Source organism: Rutilus rutilus (genome assembly GCF_951802725.1).
Source record: "Rutilus rutilus genome assembly, chromosome: 9".
Lineage (NCBI taxonomy): Eukaryota > Metazoa > Chordata > Actinopteri > Cypriniformes > Leuciscidae > Rutilus > Rutilus rutilus.
Genome location: NC_140223.1, coordinates 38511122 through 38527941, shown reverse-complemented (window position 1 = coordinate 38527941; position 16820 = coordinate 38511122). Strand labels below are relative to the sequence as shown.

At 37.3% G+C, this 16820-nt stretch overlaps 1 protein-coding gene across 2 annotated transcripts in view; it reads right to left on the bottom strand.

Moving 5' to 3' along the window:
• The window catches only part of rsrc1 (arginine/serine-rich coiled-coil 1), a 148626-nt gene that overhangs the window by 91295 nt on the left and 40511 nt on the right, over positions 1-16820 (bottom strand). The window lies entirely within an intron of this gene.

Below are 16820 nucleotides of genomic sequence, written 5' to 3'. Positions count from 1 at the left end.
AAAAAAAAAATTATGATGGTTGTGTACAGGCACTGCCAACACACATTTCACTACAATCAACTTGTAAAAGTGCATGTACCATTATATGACCCCTTTAATAAAAAAAATTCAAAAACATGTTTCTAATAAGTAACTAGATATGAACATGTGGGGTGTGAGTGTGTGTAATTTACGTTGTAGAACAAAATGTCCAAGTATCGTCAACTTCTGTTAACCACAGACCTTACTCCTACATTGAAAAACCCCATTATATAAACCCAATCTTGAAGGAACCACTGGCGAATCAGACCACATTCGCACAGCAACAGAATACATTTGTATGTCCAGTATTTGAGTCCTTACAGTTACGTTCACGCACAGATCAATGATTTATGGGAGTGTCAATCGCATTCTATAACCGGACTCATACCTGTACATTTTCAGGACTCACAACCGCATTCTCAGAAAACATGCGCTGTGTGAACAAAACTGGACTGGACAGCTTCCAGTGCGAGAGATACGATCTGATGTTAATAAATTCAATTACATTTTTTCTGTAAATAAATTAAATATTTTTAGCAGTTTTTGCTCTGGAACCGAAATTGGTACAGAGAACTGTGAAATTGTCCTATTATTTGTACCACCTACTGAAAACACTGACAGGAAAAACAATGAGGTTGGTGCTTCGGCCTAGCGGTTAGTACATGTACTCCTCCACACTGAGCAACTCCACTCATGCCACTCATTAAGCCGTACACTAGGGAATTTAGATGGCATTAATACAGGAAGATGCCCTATTACTCAATTATCTCTGCTCTATTTCTATAAATATGTATACTAATGTAATACATGAATACACATAACGCATTAACCTAGTGATTATTTTCTCTCTTTCTCTCCTTCTGCCTCTCTCTTCCCATCTGTCTGATGTGACTGGCTGGCTGGAGGTAAACAGCGCTGCTAGCTTCCTATTAGAATAATCAATATGACACCTCTCTTGTTTTGGGCCTAAAACCGGATTTGCGCGCAGAGATTTGTATGTGTAAGGCCAGCTCTCAGTCATGGCCCTCTTTTAACCTTAACTAGATTAGAGCGATTATCCGTATGAGCTCCCACCACTGTACAGACTGGATAAGTGGTCACAAAGCCGTCTTTGTCAGGGACCAAGCACTGGGCAGAGGGGCGCTGGCCACCCGTGGGTTATCAGAGCTGGACTCTCGATTCTTATTCATATCTGAGCCCACCTTTATGAATATCTCTCCGCTGTCCCCTGCTTGAAGGGACAGTAAGACCCCTATTCTCTCTTTCCTCAGGATGGGGGGGAAAAAAATCCAATCTGGCCTCAAGCGCTATGCTGCCATGTGGCGTCTGCTCTTTGGGGTTTGCTCTGTGACTTCATGTGGAAGGCTGAGAGGTGTTTCTTTGGTGATGCAAAGAGAGCTACAGAACAATATGGGCTACTGATCCCATACAGGCTAAAATTACAAAGGAAATAGCCTGCATAAGTAAAAGGACGTGTTTATAATCTGCAATGGAAAATCATCAAATACCCTCTAGAGTATATGTTTAATAGATCAGTTTGTCACATAAAATAAGGTCAATGCCAAAGACAATCTGTGTTGATTGCAGAGACCAAAAAATGTTTCATGTCACAGTTTCATAATGAAGCGAAAATATTTTTTGCATACAATTAAAAATATAAACAAAAATTGTGATGTGGCTTAGTGCGATAATCAAATCGCAAAAGACTGTGACTTAATTACACAAGTAATTATAGTCTGCTGCGGTGTGTGTTTCAGAGCGATGCGCAGAACCGTGTTCATTTGCATGCGTACAGCTGGTGATCTGGTGTTTTCCGAGCAGCTCGGTTCATACTAAACATTGCAAACTGAATCTCTGCATGTGTTGTTAACATGCATATGAGGACGCAACTTACGCCAGGATCATTTTCACATTCACATAATCTCCATTCTTTTTTGTGGATAAAAGTTACCAGTATTTTACTAAATTTGTAATGAGAAGTGATTATAAACCATTAAGTAAACACATAAACTTAAAGGTGAAGTATGTAAGTTTTTTATGTTAAAATACATGCTCTTAAAGGGGCTATATGCAACTTTTTCCCCAAAATAAACGTAACAATAGCCTTTTTATTTGACCATTTATGACTCAAACATCTCCTGATGAGCATACTGACACCTTGTCAGCTCACAGTGGGTGCACCTATAAGCCTGTATCCTATTTTTCCTATTTTCTGTCGGGTCGGATTTTTCGCGCGCTGTCTGCGGATGTGACGTCAAGCGCGTTCATGTTAAACGTTTCAGATCACTCTGCCACCACCGCTAGTCCGCAAACAAACTTAGTTTCTCAAACAATATATGTATTTGACTGTTCTTACCTCTGTAAACATAATGTTGACTTCTTTGCAGCGGATGACTTGTGAAGTGTGCACGTACGAGAGCGAGCAGAAAGGAAGAGCAGTTCCGTTTTTTGGCCACAGGTGTCAGTCGCGAGTTTAAATTTCAGAAAATCGCATATAGCCTCTTTAAAGGATTAGTTCACCCCAAAATGAACATTTCTAATAATTTTCTCACCCCAATGCCATCCAAGATATCCATGTCTTTCTTTCCTCAGTGGGAGAGAAATGATGTTTTTTGAGGAAAACATTTCTGGATTTTTCTTCTAACAATGGACTTCATTGGTTACCATCGTTTTTAAGTCTAAATCAGTGCAGTTTCAAAAGTCTTTGAAGTGTTTAAACAGGCTGTACGCGATCACAGCTGAAGAAGAGGTTGTTATCTAGCGAAACGAGAGGTCATTTTCAAAAAAAAAATTATAATTTATAGACTTTTTACCTTCAACAGTTCGGATTGAGCTGATCAACAAACGGACAGGGAACTACGTCATCACGTTGAAAGGTTGTTTTAAAAATAAGCTTTATTTTTGTAATTCCGCTAGGTGCCACTAGTGTCGCAGAAACTGCATACTTGACCTTTAATGGTCTCCCTGCAGTTTTCCACCGAAATAAAAGCTTGGGTGTTTAACGCTTGCAAGTGAAGAAAATAAGACTACTGTACAGTATTCAAATGTTTTAGCTCCCTAAAAACACCCTCTTAAAGGTGCTCTAAGTGATCGGGGTGACGTCACTTCTTGTTGACGTTCGAGGTATTGTAAAACAAAACGGAGGCTAGCTCGACCCTCCCTCCTCCTCATCCCGTCCCCTCCCTCTCCTTTCCGTGCTTCCTGAAACAGGCTTTTCCGATGTAAATTCGGGACTTTGTGCGTTTCATCTCCTTTTCCCTCTTCTTTGCTATTTGTTCATCAGAAACGTCGTCTCTTTGGTCGTGTGTCGGCCATATCAAAATTCAAGAGAATATAATTCTAACGTTAGTCGTTGTCTAGGACATCTCTCCTCTAGCTAACTTCCCTCTTCATGCTTCTCTCTCCTCCACTCCCCACACACCCCTTCATGTGCACGCGCACTAACCCCCCAACCCCCACCCCCAAATCATTCTTGTCGGTTATTGGCTGGAACACTGTTTGTTATGTTTCGTGGTCCAGGCTGGGCCAGTTTGTTTTTGTTGCCGTTTGTGGAGCCTGGGCTGTCTACGGAGACCACGTTTTACAGTGTGTTCAGGGGACAGGCAGCTAGCGGATAGTGAGGAGATGTTTGCTGTATGTGACAAAAACATTTTCAGCCTAAACAACGCGTGACATCGCTTAGAGCACCTTTAAGCAGCGATTCTCAACCAGGGCCCACAAGGGAGCTTCAGTCTTAACATAAGACAAAACCATTCAGCTAAAAAAAAAATCAACATGCAAAGATGAAATCATATTTCTTAATGTAATTTGTTCCCTTTAACAACTACCTTTTTTTTTTTTTTCTTAGCTCTTGACAACTTGTACTGTAGGAGGGAATTTGAAAAGTGTGATACTTTCCAGGTCAAGACAATTTGCATTGTCATTTACATTTTTAAGGAATTTGCATGCATTTTTGTCAAGCTATATAATATTGTATTGGGTAATTTTATTTATTTGTGATTTATAAAAAAAAAAAAAAATCTAATTACAAACTAGAAAAGTCATGTAAATTCACTGGTAATAAACAGTGTAAACCATGAAGAACACTGGGTTACTTCAGTTATTAAATGTATTCATTATAATAACAATTATTGTAATTGTAATTCTTTTTCTATATTGCCAAATTTATGAAAATGAACAGTTTTGTTATAATAGCAAAACTATCAGAAATAACTTCAAATATTGTCTTTGGACAGTGGGGTCATTGAAATCAAAAGGGTTGAGAGCCCGTCTAAAAAGAATCCTGTGGGAAACACTGTAATCACACTGAATGAAAACATGAAAACACACCCAAAAAACACAATCATGATAAAAGTGTGCGTTGCTTTTTTAATTCACCTCTAATAAGCCTTTCAAAGGTCTACATTGGGCAGTTTGGTGAAAATAGCAAACTGACTAATGGGGAAGTCATAACAATCTCTTGTCCATAATTCATCAACTTGATTCATTTCGGTCTGAATGGTAAACATGGCACCCACACACTTCCCTGCCCGTGTGTACAGCTGCAAATTAAACAGCTTTCAAACACTCTTACATTTTCAAAGCTGTAACACAGTGAGTGATGTCAACAATCTGTCTATCTCTAAAGAAACGTACACTCGCGCCACAAGAGAAGTACAAGAGAACCAGCCGAGCTGCTTACATAACGCATGATTAAACAGTATAAGGTAAATCAAAACTATATGGATCTCAATATCTCATATCAATCAAATTGCACACAATAAGACTAGGAGAAAGTCAAAACGAGGCGTTGTGGGAGGAAACTCTGACAGATGAGAACAACTGTCCCATTATTGCTAGTTTGCTTTACAGTTAAAACTCATAAATAATAATGTAAAAAAAAAAAAAACGCAATAGAGACAGCTTGCTATTTTTCTCAATTTGATTAGCTGTGGATATACATTGATTCTGATCTGGTCCATGTTTATTAAAAGAGTAAGAACACTTATTTGTTAGAGCATCTATTGATTAAGTACTTGTCATAATACTGGAATTCCTATGAGCACGCACAGCTTCAGTGAAACGAAATCCGTTAGACGCAGAATTTTCATGCTCAGTTTCACAATCATCACAGATAATAATCTTTGTGTTTGGATCAGATGCAAGCAAGACAATGTAAACTCTTCAGAAGCTCGTGGGTCATTGAGCGCCATTAGAGCGCTAGGAAGTGCATTTGGTAATGAGATATTTTGTTTCTACAAACTGTGGCACAAGTCAAAATTAGTGATCGGCCAATTTTTTTTTTTTTTAACAATAATGCTAATATCTTAGAAAGCAGATGGCGATTTCTGTAATCATATTATAATATTTTTCACAAATATATATTTATATACTTTTAAATATCAATACAAAGGAAGTTAGCGCTGTAACCTACAGGTTTTTTTTTTTTTTTATAAAAACATCCAATTCACACGGACATGCAGGTTTTATCTAGCCAAACCATCAGTTATTTGTGGTTAAAACGTATATAAATGTTTATTTTTTTAGAAAATTACCAATGTTTTTGCTTGATAAGACTCTTATTCCTTCGGCTGGGATCGTGTAGAGACTTTGAAGCTGCACTGAAACTGCAATTTTGACCTTCAACCCGTTGGACCCCATTGAAGTCCACTATATGGAGAACAATCCTGGAATGTTTCCCTCAAAAACCTTCATTTCTTTTCAACTGAAGAAAGAAAGACATGAATATCTCGGATGACGTGGAGGTAAGTATCAGGAAAATTTAATTCTGAATTGAACTACTCAAAAGTCAAATGACTGTTGACTAAGGTGGAGCGAACTGACGTGAAGTGTTATTTCGCTGTCTTTTGGAAGGTGTTTGAGAGAGAGAGAGAGAGAGAGAGAGAGAGAGAGCATGTGACAAGGGACAGTGAAATAAACACACACTGTAGCTAAACGGGGAAGTGGATGTGTTGACAAGCACATTTCCATAACGCTCCTAAATCCAGAAAGAGGTCTGTCATGTCGGGATCTCATAAGCAGCTGTTCCGGTTCTAATCAGTCCTCCCTCTGTCTGTCTGGCCCATAAAACAGCGCAAACACATTACAGGCCCATCAGGCTCAGCTCAGCGTGTGCGCGTCCCTGCGAAACGCCCGTAAAAGAGGGCCGTAGTGAGGCACTACTGATTAGATATGAGTTTGTTGTGGATGGCGACTGCACCGCTCAGCATGAGCAGATCACTTTAATTGGATTGTGGGATTTCATTTGGTTTTGCCTGAGCGCCGTCATCACGCTCCAGGGCTGGATCTCTGTGTGTGTGAGTGACTGCGATTGTGCTTATGATTAAACTAAACTAATAAACCCCTACAAGGCAGTAAAACAAGAATTGTGAACATAATCAGAAAATGCTTAACATGTTAAAAGCTTGGCAACCTTTGACAACATGTGCCCGTCCTTACAGCCCAGAAGCTCCGGGCATGTGTGTGTGTGTATGATTTAACCACCTCCTAATGGTTAACCAGATTACAGAGGCCAGTAAGTGGATTGTTCCAGCTTTCTTTTGCTCACATGGGGTGTTTCCATTGTGATTAGCAGTGGCCAGAGCAGTCCTTACACACACACACGCACAATGTCCACCCCCATATCAAACACACTAAACATCTGAAGACGGGAAATTTCAAGATTTGTAAATGCGACAATCGAAACTCAAGATGAAAAGTCTATTTTAAAAAGATAGCAGCATAAATCTAAGTCAGCATCACGTATATTTAAATAAATCTAATTTAAAAAAAAAGTATAACCTTTTTATGGTTTTTAGAGCAATTGCGTCAATAACTTATAACAATAACAAGTCAAGACAAACAAAATTGTGAGTACAGATGGAGCTCGACCAGAATTATTACCGGCACTGTTTCTGTGACAAATGCATTTGCAGCTTTTGACCACTAAGTGGCGCTATATCAAAGTGCATCTTCGCAAGTAACCGAAGATTGTTCCGAATAGGGCTGTAATCTCCCAGTCGATTATTTGGTCGATACGTTCTGGCTCGACCAAAATTCTGATTGGTCGATTTTTTGCGGCGTTCATTTCATCAGTTTTGCCGCGTTCATTTCATCAGGTGGAAAGCACTAATTGCTAATGGGGATGTTTTCAGAGCACCCCTGTTTCACAGGCAACAGTCTGTCTTCAGAACACCCCCCTTGTTTTCACTTCTTTTGGATTAGCCCAACCCACTGGAGAAGAGAGACAGATTGAAGAAAGTAGGCTACTAGAAGGTTTGCTGAATATTATTTATTAATTATTTGTTTAATTCATAGTCAGTCAGTCCTCTTCTACCATGTCAACAAAGACATCGGCAGTGTGGCAGCATTTTTTTTAAAGTTAATAGTCTATTCGTGTCTGAAATGATAGTGTCTGTCAGTTATTATAATACATATGACAAAAACAATTGTCTAAATGATGTTGCATATTCCTCAAAAGTTCTTGTGATGATATCACTAGGTGACAACATAGTACTATTTTCGGAAATCATAGGCTATGATATTGCGCAGGTGCACGTGATGCAACGCTGTCAGAGCCGACAGACTCGTGTGTCAGACTCATTTCAGTGCAAAATAATAAGGTCAAAAACGATTTAATATACTGCAAATAGCCTACTAGTTTTTTATGTTTATTTATAATTAATTTAGGCGGACAACAAGGCTACCAAGTACTGCGCTTAATTTAACGTTTTTTTTTTCCCTAACGTAATTTTTAGTCGATTTTTAGTCGAAAATTTCAGGACTTCAGTCGACCAAGATTTTCTTTGGTTGATTACAGCCCTAGTTCCGAATGGTTACCATTGCTATTTTTTTTTTTTTTTTTTTTTTTAGTCTTAGTCCTGTGTCAAATGTACCGTTTTTATCATATTTAGTCAACCTTGTTCTGATTTTGTTTAGTTTTAGTCAATGAAAACTCGTCATGCTGCAAAATGGTTAAACTGATAATGATTATTTTTATCAAAATTATAACCACAATGATTGCTGTCATTTGAGAAATAAATTTTTACATTTCGTCAGAATTATTGCACATCTTTCACCTAGAAGCACAAACTCACCCGCATGGTTTATTTGACTGACTGTTTATTGAAACTTCTCTCAGAAATTAAAACGGTGAAATTCCTAATAGCGATTCCATTCACTCCAAGTTGCGTTACTGTTTTGCTATTACTAACAACAGTAAAAAGGCTTTGCATTGTCACACAGAGCTGCGTAAGGTGCATTTATTCAGCAATCGTCGAGATCCATGTTTGGATTTATTACAGTTCATCACAGAATGTTTGATGGCAGATTTAGTCAGAGCAAACAGTGCAAGCGGCTCGTGAAAGTACACAGACTGACTGAATGACACTTTCATTTAAGTAGAATATGAACTCCAGCTTACATGTTTGTCAGATCATTGGCGCTTCTTCCGCAGTGTAGAGAGAGTGTGTGTGTGCAACACTGCCAGAGATCGAGTAAAACACCAGGTGGAAAATGGATCATTTTAGGAGAAAAGTTCTGATTGGGGGATTTAAACTCTTGACATCTGGCAACCACAAACATGAAAGATCCTAGAAGAGGCTGTAATATTTTAGCTTCTTTTTTTTCTTTTTTTTGACAAAAATAAAGAAAGATTTTGTGTTTTAACTACATTTTAGCATGAGTTTGTGTTTTTAACATTTTTTTTTTCGTCAAAGATATTACTTGATATCGTCACAGTTATCGTCTAAAGATGTTTAATGGTGTCGTCTCGTCATCGTCAAAAAGCTAGTCGACGAACATTTTTCGTCATAGTTTTCATTAACGAAATGAACTAATGGTTACAGTCATCTACAATCTAATCTGTGCATCTCTGTCATGTGCATCTCACCACCAGCATCCAAACCTAAAAGACTTGACAGACTTAAGCTCTGCAAATCAATAACAATGCATACATTTCAAATGTCATTTGCTAAATTATATTGACTATGTACTATTTTTACTATACTGTTTCATAGTACTATATAATGCGCATGCACACACACACACACACTAACCTAACCCTAACAGAAAACTTTCTGAATTTTACAATAATAATAATAAACATACAAATTAGGACATGACCCCTAAAAGAAGAATCATCTGTCAGGGTGCAAATTTGTCATAAATAGGCAAACACACACACACACACACACACACACACCACAATAACCAATTTAGCCTTAAAAGGCAGTAAGATCGCTTTACAATGTGTTGTCTTTTTCAATAAATGTTGCATGAAAACACATTGTGCTGGGTGTGGAGAAGCCTGCTGTCATCCTAGAGGTCTGATAAATCTTTCATGAAAACAACACCACACGTGGGTCTGTAAGCCCCCCCGCTACGCCGCTTTCCCCTTTGATCCTCACACACATACGTCCCGCAACGTGGATGCAAATCACTCATGAACCACTTCAAATGTGTCTGTGTCAGAGTGCATACAGCAGGTTAACAAACCACAACATGCTAAAAAAAAAAAAAAAAATCCAGGGAAAAAATGAAAAGACTATTTGAGGAGAAAAGCCAACATGAAGCACCAGGGAAGTGCTTTTAATGTGCATATGTCCCTGAGCGCAGCACAACAGTCTCTAAACCGTAAGAGTGATTGATGGGTCCGTGATTCACACACACACACATTCTGCATGATAATCATATTATCATAATCCTCATTAGTCATGTAGTTTTCACAACATTATTCAGTTGTCATTATATTGATTATCAGCTCTTTATGCTAATAAAAACACCCAGATATCATCTGCATCCCTCTCCATATAACACACAGATATAATCCTCGCTCACTTTCTGCATATAATTTATTAACAATTTAAAGAAAAGTTATTAAACTGAGCATTTTAGTTGCTGTATTGTCTATCTGGTGCATAAAACTAATAATTAATATTGCAATAATTAATAACTCATTATGAAATGGCACGTGGTTCCCTAATGCAGAAAAAAATATTGTGAAGTAAGTTCTACTGATCAGCATTAATAAGAATGATTATAATAGCAAGGAAAATGATCAACAATTATGATTTTTGTCATAATTCAACAGCACTAGATAATAGAGGTACATGGCCCAGTAAATATATATATCTGTCCAATAACTGGGTGATTTTAATCATGATCACCTGCTGTACGTACAAGTATGCCAAACATAAACAGTGTAGGGGAAAGTTACTTGTCAAAGTAATGCGTTACAATATTGCGTTGCTCCCTAAAAAAGTAACTACTAAGCTAGGCTAGGCAATTTTTATGGAAAGCAATGTTACACAATACTTGTGCTTTTTTTCTCACCTGGGGTCTCATGTATAAAATTGTATGTAGATTTCATCCCAGTAAAACCCAGTCAGCGAAATCTGAAATCCCAGTCTCCTCTCCGCAAAATAACCATATATGGAGCTTACAACACCTCATTTTACAATACATAACGCCATCTGCATATCATTTCCATATGTATATCCCCATCCACGGAATACTGTATTTAACGGTTAGCTAAGACATTAGGAGAATATGACGTACAGACTATACACGGCATTTGTGCCATCACGTTACATTGCCAAACATCATTTAATACGCTCGGTTTGTTTTCAAATAAATATAGTCTATCAAAATACTTTTCAGAGAAGAGTTATTCTCAATCTTTTCCACTGGCCAAAAACAGTGGCTATTTTTAATTGTTTAAAACAAACCAAATGTATACAATTTTGCCTATAAGGGTAAACATGTTTTAGGATGTTTATATAGTATATCTTTAAAGGAAATAGATAGGCCTTTTTCAGTGTTAAAATAATTGTCTTACTGAAACAAAGCTTTTTTTTTTTACATGGAAATCTTACTGTTTTGACTTTAAATTCTATCCTTCAAATACAATGTTTGTTTGTTTTTCTGTAATGTTGGGAGAATCCCAGAAGGAGTTATCATTAAGCTACTGTCTGTCTGCACACAACATCAACAGCGCGCAGCAGTGGCTGTACAGTACTGTCTCATCTGACCTTCTCAAACCCAGCTAATGGACCACTCTACCACAGAATGAAAGTGCGCATCATTGATCATTGTTCAGAGTTCTGCAAATAAGTTTATTACTATAATAAAGGAATTATCACGCTCCTAGCACTCCTCACTGTCATTGAAACATAGCGTGCCACAGGAAAAGTGTTCGAAAACATTTAGATCTAAATTCATATCATTTTTGTTTAACTTCTGGATAAGGACTTTGTCATGTGAGTGCTTTCCCCCATCAAAGAGAGTGCAATATATTTATCTAAATGTGTATATCAGATGTAAAACAGTTTAAATCATTCTGTTTACCTCATTACTTCGCTCACTCCAGTAAAAGAGGTCTAGAGTGTAAAGTTCATTTTTTATAAACTCCAATATGTGCATGGAAAATTGCGTACGCACATTTCAATGTTTTTTTTTGTGTGTGTACACAAAGTTTATACATCAGGCCCCAGGGCTGGGCTTGTTTGCTTGTTTGTTTTTAACAAAAAAAAAAGAAAGAAAAACTTTTGGCAAAAATAAAGGGCCTTTCCCACCAAGAGTGAAATGAATACGCCTCAGGGAAATGCAAATTCACGCCTGTACAGTAGAGGGCACAGCTCAAACCTTTAACTGCTATGCCAGATCACAGAAGAAAAGGATATTCTTCTGCAATCCAGAATCCTCCTGTTCAGAAGAATAGAAAACAAGTGATATGTGTATCTTAAGTCATTTTTGCTTATATGGTTGAACTGAATCATCGAAGGTAAACAGCATTAGTTAATAAAGCGAGATTAAAAAGTATATTTGTGTTACTTAACATATTTAATTATTGCAGGTTTACGCCATATTCCGAGTTTGCATTTTACTGTTTTATTCATTTTGAGGTGTTTTTGTGCAAGTGAGATGATGAGTAAATGCAGTGTAGTTTTTCCACAGCACCCACATCGCTTCTGCACTTACTCATGATGTCTCTCAACAGAGGGACAGGAGAGCTGTCAATCCATAAACGGAAACGCAAAGTAACTTGCACTACTTATTTAAAATAAATATTTTGTCGTAAATTGAAAGGTAATGCGTTACTTTACTCATTACTTGGAAAAAAAGTAATCTGATTACATAACTCGTGTTACTTGTAAGGTGTTACCCCAACACTGAACATAAACATAATTTCACAATAGATGATCATCATTACAATGAGCACAAAAACATTTTTTTTTTAAAATAAAACATTTATGAAAATGATAAAAAATATGAACAATTGAAGAAAAATAATTTTGTGCTTAAATAATCTACGTTTTTCTTTTCCTTTCTAGAAATCAACATTAGATGATGCAAGAAAAAAATACTATTGTAATAATATTTAATAATTATAATAATGTAATTTTATACTTCAAGTTACAATAGTATAGATCTTATGTTTTAAAATCCTCAAGCTTTTATTTTGGAGGAAAACTGCAGAAAGTCTTTGTTTAGTTGACAATAGTTTTATAAAATTTCAAATCTGTCCATAACAATGTTGGAAATGATGGGTATGTGAAAATAAAGGGATTCTGGCACAAGTCATTTTTATGGACAGTGCAAACTGTGCCTCTCCGAGACACTGAAAACACCGGATCATGAGCTGCACTCGCGTAAACGAACACAGTGAAACGCTTCACTCTGAAACACGCAGCGCAGCTTGCAAACCACCGTTTGGGAAACCCTGCAGTAGACTATTAAAATAAAGAAATATGTATACAGGTGCCGTTATATAACAGGCATTTTACACATTTTACTGTTATTTTTTTACATTTATTGTATTAAACTGCATTGAAAATAGAATTATTGATAATATTTTTAAAATAAGAGAAATCACTGCCTATACAAACTTCATACAGAATGTGTTTTCACTTCATCTGCAGAACAAAACAAATGACTAAAAAACATTTAACTTGCAATGTAACAATGTAAAAGAAACAGCATCAAGATGTGTAAAATTGCAAAAGTAAGGATGAATGATGTCTGACAGGTAACACAGCATAACTGCATACACAGACAGAAGTTTAGCACTCACACAACAGGCAAACTCTGCTCTCCTGTAGACAGCAGCGCAACTGGCATCTTCAGCTTTTAATGTTTTTGTGTTGAGCAGCTGCTAAGAAACGTCCTAGCAACCACCTAGAACACCACAGAAACCACATAGCAACACCCTGGGCAACTGGCCAGGACTCCCTGGCAGCATTGCAACTATCCTGGCTACCCAACAACCGCTTTGTCAAGCCAACATATTAGCGTGTCTACTGTATTGTAACACATGTGCTGGAACCCTATTGCAATTATACTAATAAAAAAATAAATAGCCTAAATCACAATTGCCAAGTGCAAAGCAACAATTTACTTAAGGACAGTCTGACAAAGTCACATTTTTATTGGCACATTTGACACACACGCAATGATGAATGCTGAGCAGACTAAAGATATGATGACATTGGGCTTGGTAATTGGTCGTAGTTAGTTGATTATTTCACTGTATTGTTATTGTTTGTCACCAGTTACTGTTCAGGCTAACTTACCATAAAATGATGCATCTGTTAAATGGGTCGCAATGAGTGTGTTACATTAGTGAAGCAGTTGCAATGAGCTTTTGTTTTATTGTAAAGGAGGCACAATTCATTACTTTTGGTGGTGGTCTCATTGTATTTATGGTAAAACTGCTGAAATTGAGTATCTAAGATATAATTATATCTAATGGCCTGAAATGTGCTTATTTCATTGATAGCAATGAATCGAATTTTCAAATATGGTGGCCTATGCAATTTTCCCTTTCCCTGAATGGGCCACATATGTTTTAAAAGCTGGGATACTTTGTGTTTTGTCATCACCCCCTTTTGTTCCTTCAGACGCTCCCGCTGCAGTGCTCTGCTGGTGCCGGCTCTGATTTAATTACAGTCCTGGCTATTTGAACTACAGTCCACCACTCGTGCCCTTTGGTTCTCAGCCCTCCAAGTTCGTAAGTCTATAAGCAACAGCCAAGTTAGGAAGCGAGTCTCTTCGATTTCTGGTATTGTCTTATAAAACAACATCCAGTTCAGACACTTGGGGAACTTCACTGGCTTTTTACTAGTAAGGCAATTTACTACTGCGGCTGTTTTTACAGGCCATTTTATAGAAGGTAAAATACACTGTAATTTCTACTGGAACATGAACGGTGCAGTCCAGGAAAAAGTCTGGAACAATTACTAAGCTAGTCAACTAGGATGGGATTACAATTATAATGAAGCTTGGGAAATTAGCACAATAGCCTACCTCCACATTTAAAACGATTAATGGTTTATTAACCAGGGGGTCCGAATAGGGCTTTTGTCAGTCTGTCTATCTTTCTATCTATCCATCTATCAATTAGTAAATAAACAAAACATGCATTATGCACTGAACAAGCAGCGAGAAGCGGCATAATGTTCAATGACGTCTATCTAGCACGTTTCCATTGAAAAACAATTAAAAAGCAGTGCAGTGGAACACAAAAACAGCCTTACTGTAAACAGTGTATGTATGATTGGCCCAAAGCACTTCCTTACGTCACCCTGACCTTGTTCGTGTCCATACCTGTGATCCAAAACCAACTGGTTCTACACAATCCTATATACGTTCTAGACCAGGGATTCTCAACTCTGGCCCTAGAGATCCACTTTCCTGAAGAGTTTAGCTCCAACCCTAATCAAACACAAGCTAATCAAGGTCTTCAGCATCACTAGAAAGTTACAGGCAAGTGAGATTGATCAAGGTTGGGGCTAAACTTGGCACGAAAGTGGCCTGACCTCGAGGGCCAGAGTTGAAAATCCCTGTTCTAGACCATCACATCTATGTTACCTCCAAATGTCATTAAAGTGAGATTACAGTAGACCAACTTTGATATTAAATATTCAATAAAAACTGCTAATAAGTAAAGATAGTTGTGAAAGCAGGAAAGTGTGTAAGTGAACAAGCATATTAGAGTGAATGGAGTTATTGGAGATTGTAGCTCAGATTAAGGCAGGGGGTCCCAAGGGTCTGAAGTGTTTAAGATAACGGCCCCTGTGTTTGCTCATTTGTGTTTGTCCCTCCATTATGTTAATGTCATCCCAGCCACATCCCCTAATTACAGCCACAATTACATGTATTGACTCCCCTAGGACATATAAGCTGCAGAGAAACAAAATATAGGACACACGCACAGACTAACAAAGAATAGAAGCAAGTGTCTGGGGATCAAAATGTGTGTTTACTGTTTACACCGATTCATCACCAGGTCTTTGTTAGATTTAGAAAGACTTTTATTCAATTCAATTAAAACATGACTCATCCAGTAGTTTCACCAGATCACCTGAAGGATCAAGTAGCTCTGCGACTGATCGTGACTGATTGATTATCAAGACAGAATATGCTAATCAATGACTAGAAGATAACTACACATAAGCTACATAAATTCACCAACTAACCATTCAGAAATGTTGTCTACATGTTGTCACTTCTTCTTGAGTCTGTCCATCTTTCTGACTTTGGTTTGAACATAAAAGGCTAAAAGTTTGTGAAATTTTCAGTACATGTGTGTGTGAGGTAAAAGCACACAAGCTGTTGTAGCTCCGCCCTCTGTGCCGGGAGCAGCAGCTCATTTGCATTTAAAGGAACAGACACAAAAACGGTGCGTTTTTGCTTACCCTCAAAAAGTGACAACTTTAACAAACTATATAAAAATATCTGTGAGGTATTTTGAGCTAAAACTCCACATACACACTCTGGGGACAACAGAGACTTATTTTACTTCTTGTGAAAAGGGCATTATACCACCCCTTTAAAGATTGTAGAGCATGAATTAATGACAAGGAATACCTGAGCAAAAAAACAACACCAGAGGAGAAAGAAAGAAAGAAAGAAAGAAAGAAAGAAAGAAAGAAAGAAAGAAAGAAAGAAAGAAAGAAAGAAAGAAAGAAAGAAAGAAAGAAAGAAAGAAAGAAAGAAAGAAAGACAGAAAGACAGAAAGAAAGAAAGAAAGAAAGAAAGAAAGAAAGACTGAAAAGACTATATAGTTGTACTCCAAATTGTATATATACATATACATATACATATACATATACATATATACATACATACATACATACATACATATACACATACATATATATATATATATATATATATATATATATATATATATATATATATATTTATTTGAGCTGGGACAATAAATCGATGCATCGCGATTCGTGGATCGGTTCCAATATTTTTCAAATGGATATTTTCCAGCAGATGTGCGTTCGGCTGAGTCTGAGAATGTACTGTACCTCAGGATGCCTTTATGACGTGAGATTAATGTAAACAGCCCACAGCAAACACACATCATCAACACACATCAGTTTCCCCCAGCTGTTTAATTTACTTAAGCCATTACCATCTGTGTTTATGTGAACACTCCCCAAGACAGGTATTTTGACATTATTCTCTGTGTATTTGACTGTTTAAACACGATAAGCTGCGATAAAAAACTCAATTGAATACTGGTGTATGAGCACAAAACAAAGTCTGTCAGACACGAGTTCTCTTTCACAGCTTATTAGGCTCGATTGGTTTAAAATTGTTGGATGTTTAAACTGGCAAAGCTTAAAAATTCATGCAAATGATCAACTTTCGTGATGACAGGCATTGTAACATCACAAGCGTAACCGAGACCATTTTTGTGCCAGTTGTCAAATTTCTACTGGTTTATTGTGTGTATAATTATATAGGCCACCCCTAGTTAAATGTTAAGTTTATCCATATACATTTGTTTCACTTTTTGGAATGGT